Raw genomic sequence first — 6,000 nt, 5'->3', positions numbered from 1 at the left:
GTACGTATGTATGTATGCAAGTTTAGACGAATGAATTTATTTTTATATATAGATGTTTGTTTAACTTCGACTCTATGACCTCCCTTAAATCCGAACATAAGACTTTGCTGCTTAAAAATCAGTGATTTCATTCTACCATATATGGACTGTGGGTGTGTAAGTGTATTTGTGAGTGTGTGTGTGAGAGAGAGAGAGAGTGTGAGTGAGCGTGTGTGTGTGTGTGTGCGCGTGAGTTTGTGTTACAAGGTGTGATAAGAGGGGAGAAAAGATTTACATAGGATTGTTTGTTTTGATAATTTCTCATATCTGTAAATTCCTCTGAGCGTGTTTTATTGGAAAAGCGCCATCATAATCATCATCATCAATCATCATCATCATCAATCATCATCATCATCATCATCATCATCATCATCATCATCATCATCATCATCATCATCATTTGTGCATAAACATGAGATAATGTGAGTGAGAGAGAGAGAGGAAGACTCACTGAGTACAGTTAAGCTTCTCTTCCTTTCTCTCTTCATTTCAATACTGTTCTTTTTAGTTTCTTCCTTCTTTCTTACTGTCCCATCATTTTTTTTTATTTGAAGGTTGGGATGGAGTCGAGTCATGAAACTCACACTACCCAACCCTGCTAATTATTGCTTTGATTATTATGTTACTTCCTGCTTTTTTGTGTCTTGACCCGAAGGCTCGGCTCTGCCCTTTTATTTTCCGCTTTATCGCGCCCTGTCGATGTAGGCCAGAGCATTGTTTCGTTGTTTCACACCACTCACACTTGGTGAGGCCTCAGTGAGGCTGTCTCGGCATAGTCTCAGAGATCGCCTCGACCCACGTTTGAATCCCGGAGGATGGAGGTGGTGACCGAGTTTTGCTTGGTGTCTTGGTAAAATTCTTCTCCCCAAGCGATAATTTCACACGAGGACGGTGTGATGAAGAATCGATTGTTTATTCACCCGACAGAGGGTGGCAACAACAATGATCATACAATGTTACAATCACTAGGATATAAATATTAAAAAAATAGTTAATGAGTACCACCATAAAATATTTGTTGATGAAGAAGGAGGAAACCGGAGTACCAGGCAAACATCACTTAACGGCCAGTCATATGAACAGGCTCACATCAGTATTAACAAAAAAAGCATATGTTCGTACTGTTCTGAGATCCGAATTCAGTGCCTTAGATTCGTGCTGTAAAGGTGATGGTGTCCTATAGAATCTAGCCTCACCCCAATTTTTTTGTTTGTTTGTAGAAAAATGCTTCCACCGAGCGACAGCACAATGTGGGGCTAGGGATGCTGTGGTGGCCTGACAAAATGTAGAGACAATGATTTAAGCGGTATTTCGTTAGGAGCACTCCGCCGAAGTAATTTTCGCTGGAACCTGTAAACTTGGTAAAGACCTGTAAGTGGACATAACTCAATGAGCAGATGACTACTTTTCCTGCCCTCCCACTCCCCTCTTCCCTTCCTTCGATCTTAAGCCCGCATCAGAAGTTCGAAAGTAGATTGAGTGCATCACTCGAGGGCACAGGCACTTCCGGTTGTGGGGAGCGCAGTGGCGGAAGCTGACACTTCAGTTGTCGCAAATCTTATCGAGTCTCGCCATCGCCGCCGTTGCTGCTGTGATCCTGAGATGAAAGGTCCGCCGCGCAGCTACCGTCTGTGGAGATGGTGGCCCAGGTATCTGAAGCGCCGCACCTCATCCAGCTGTTCATTCAGATCTCGGTTTATCACATCCGATGGTGTTGACCATGAACATGCTATCATCCATGTTCATTTGTCAGTGAGGATCTGTAACTCGCTGTTGTAGCAAGAGAGGACCTCTTACCAAGAATCGAAACTCCCAGCGAGGTATGCAGAAGCTGGGTTTTCTAGTGTTTCAAACACCCACTCGCGCAGTGATATCAAAGGAAAATAGTCCACTATACACATCTCTTTGCAAGCTGTAATTATTTGAACCTAAAAGTTTTATGTGTTTCTCAACTGTTAAATTTAATTTTGTGGTATGCACAGACCATTGGTTCTCGCTGAGAGCTCGGTTCTGTCCTTACAACAAGACGCATACCTCGCTGAGAGTTCGATTCTGGGGAGGAGATCCTATCTTGCTACAACTGCGTCCACTCTTGTGACCACTGCTTGGTTTGCTAATATTTTTGGCACAGTGTGGCAAGAACCTTCCCCATCTTTTTTCCTTCTTTCATCAACTCTACTGGGACGTTGTCCACCCCGGGGACACGATAACTCACCGTGCAGGTTTGTTGACTGACGTCACTAGAGTCAGCAGTTAATTAGCAACGGCGAGTTAGCAGCTCATTAGCAGTGTAAGTAGAAGCTCCTTTCCAGAATTTACTAAAGTAACAACACAAAAACGTCCTTGGCGGTTGGTGGGGGAAGGGGGAAAGGGCGGGGAGAGGTGGGATATCGGTAGAGCGACACGCGGATGGAGAAGAGGTTAGGTGGTGGCGGCGGTGGTGGTGATGGTGGCCCTCAATGACGTTTGGACTCTAAACCTCACCGACACTGAACGTGCTGTTAGTCACAGTGGGAGGCAATCCAGCGGTTTAAATTAAGACAAAAACTAAATCACACCTTCGCGGTGGGCCTTTGCTTACATTCTTGTCCTCTGCCTCCTTCTCTCGTTCCCCCTGTCCTTGACCGCTGAGCACGCACTGTTACCGCAGCGGGAGGCTCCACCACCATCGTAACACACAACCACACATTTTACCGCTTTGTTGACTCGAAAGAAAGACACTTTTGTTTGGCATGAGAGGAGGGGGTGGGAAAGTAGGAGGAAGGTGGATGTTTAGCCTGTCTTCTCGCTAGTTCTTACCACACAGCTTATTACATGGATTGTACAGCTTCATATACCGTCAACGTTCGTATTCTTATCACTGGAGTTTTTAATTGTTTTAAAGCTTTAATGCTATAATACAAACCCGACTTTCTATCACCCTCTCTCTCTCTCTGACTACCTGTTATTTTTCATGACAAGTAAGAAATGTTTTACATTACTGTCCCATGTACGAGCCACCATCCTGCAGTTTATAAACATTATACTATGACGATCAGTATATTGGGTGAAGATGTGTAGACCTCGAGAATTTGTTGCGAGTGTAAAACATCCTTCCTCGAGATGCAAGCTGGCGACAGCATGCTGACCCCAGTGACCCCATTCCAGGAGTTCAAGGGTGAACTGGGCGTGCGTTGTTTTTACTCCACTGTTCCATCTAGTCTAGTCATCCCGGATGCAACCGCCTTAGGGCGATGGTGCGGTTAATAACGGTACCTGATGAAGCAAGATGCTAGTTGTAAGCAGCGACACCTGGTGATAGATTGCGGGCCCTGGGCAAGGTGAAGAGCGTCGCATTGTTTCACTCGAGTGTAAAGATGATGTTTTGCTCGCTCCACTTTCACTGACGCACGCGCTCAGTTGGCGAATGTCCGGATCCTAATACCGATGGGATTGAGAGTATATTATTTATGTCGTGGGCTGTGGGTTCAAATCTCTCCTCTGACATGTGCTAGACTTGTTTCTTATCTGCTGACTCGGCCTTAAACACCAACATTCTCTCCGCCATTACTGAATCAATCAATCAATCCGCTATTCTCTTCATTCATTCAGAACTAATGCGTGATATCATGCTTCCTGATGGCAACAATTTCAAAGCAATAAAACTCGTGTTATTTGCATGCAAAGTATGCTTCAACTCTTTCTCGCTGTAGTCGAGTTGGAAATTGTATCTCCAGATACAACCTTCAGCTCTTCCAGTTGCCTTTTCCTCTGACGTAGGTAGATGAACAAGTCACAACCCTTATAAAATGTGGGGACTGAAAAATAACAATTCTTAGGGACAGCTGTATCTCTGTCACTATTGCTAGCTGCTGATTTGTTTATGGTCATGTTTTATAGCGATGTGCACCTTGATAACAATCGTGCACTCACCGCACATACCACATGCTGATTCCTAAAAATAAAATGACATAGGTGTCTCTACCTCCTAGAGAGCAGTTAAGGACTGGGGGCAAGGACTGGCTGGGAGGGGATGAGTGACGAGACAACACTTTGAAACTAAAGAAGATGATGTGGTCGCTAACCGTAAACCTACGGAAACCAGTAAAAACCGGGTTGAGCTCGCCAGAAGGTGACACTGCCTCACCTGATATTCCACCCCAGCCTCCTGCCTCCAGCCACCCCTTCCCCTCCTTCCCAGCTATCTTCGCAAACACTAACGACTGTGTGCCAAGGATGGAGTTGGGGTTTGGGGCGGGGCACTACCTCCATTCTGTCCCTGCGCTTGTTCTCGAAGTTTCGTCGATCCCCGCTCCATTGTCACAAGATGAGCAGCGACAGTTGTGCATCGCCCAGGTGCGCGAGTCTCTGAAAAGCTGCTGCAAAAAAAGAAGTTAAATCTCGCTCGGTATTGTCACACCTGGAGAAAAGAGAGCAGGTGGACTGGGCGAAAATGACGACAAAGATGTAGAACACCTGTGGGCACGTGTCTGTTTTTTGAATCTGTCTTTCTCTTCTTACCTACCTGGATTTAGTCCTGTTTGCGTGACACTTCCTGGCCATGCATGCCTCGCCATAATGACTGACACAGGGTGTGCCATTTATTATTTCAGTCAAGCGGGCCTTTCTGCTTCTCTCTAACATCATTATGCTTCCGCGCAGCTCAGTCCGAGGATACAGCAAAGCTTCCGAGAATGTCACGAGCCCGCAGTATTTGTGAATGACGTAATTACCACGTTGGCGGCACGTAGTCCACAGGTGGGATACAGGATAACTGAAAAAGCGTGTTCGTCCGTGCATGACTGTGTATACGTTCGTACTTGCAGGTGTGTGAATGACTGTGTGTGTGTGTGTGCACACAATGTATGTGTTGTGCATGTGTGACATGACAGATTGCGGAGCAGAGATGCAATCCGTGAACACAATGGCGGGGAAATAAATTTTTAATCCAAAGGGTGCAGGTGGTTGGTGGTGCACAGTTCGCTCGCATTAATGGCGGCATAGCCATTCAGACAGGGTTATAGGTCAGGGCTGCACCCGTAAGCTGAGAGTGAAGAGCAAATGTGTGAATCATTGGAAGCAGTGACAGCTGCAAGAGGTTGATAAGAGCGGAAGAGGAATTGTAACAGACCGAGTAATCAACGAATGAATGAAGCTCAGTCGGTTGCATACTGGATTAATGGTGATGAAAAGATGGAAAAAAGACCAACAAAAAAACCAACAACAGTACATAAGGAGGGTAATAAGTACACACCAGAAATTAAATTCATTAAAGAATGAATTGACTAATAAATGAAGGAATATATGAATGCGTAAATAAAGGAATAGACAAATGCACAAATAAACAACACGAGTAAATAAGAGAAAAAAGGGTTGGGGAGGGTAGGTGAAGGTTGTCTCCAAAGAAAAACTATAAAAAGCAGCCCCAGCGCCGTTTGTTTGTTGCTGTTTGCACTCTGCTCTGGCGCGTGAACGTAACTCTTGTCTGTCAACAGCTAGTTGTCTCCCCTCTTCTGTTTACATTCTGCGTGCTGGGAAGGATTTTAACTAGTGAAGGACGGAGCGGGGTTTTGGGAGAGAAGGCCCATAAATCTGCTTACTAGCTTAGAGCAATCTGTGCGCCACTGTCTCCTCCCTAACAGCGGCCTCATTTCCTGTTTAAAGCCCAACCCGCGCACAAATGGCGGTGGTGGAGGAAATTCGAAATGACAGCCCAAATCCGATTCTGGGTCGTTTCAGGGTCTATTCTAATTCCCTGATATTATTCTGGGTTTACGCGGGGGGAATAAAAATCAGCCATTTTATTGCTGACTGGCCGGGTGCATCAAATTATCAACTTCGCTTTTTAGTTTAGCTGGGAGGTTTGAAATGGCTGGCTGGAGGGGATATTTTTCACCAGTAAAGGCAGAAAATAATCCTGACAGCAGAATTGGCCTTTCTTAAGGGTTTGCGCCCGTCACCAATACAGTGAGGGTTGGCTGT

Source organism: Pomacea canaliculata, linkage group LG14 (assembly GCF_003073045.1).
Source record: "Pomacea canaliculata isolate SZHN2017 linkage group LG14, ASM307304v1, whole genome shotgun sequence".
Lineage (NCBI taxonomy): Eukaryota > Metazoa > Mollusca > Gastropoda > Architaenioglossa > Ampullariidae > Pomacea > Pomacea canaliculata.
This window is presented reverse-complemented; position numbering follows the sequence as displayed.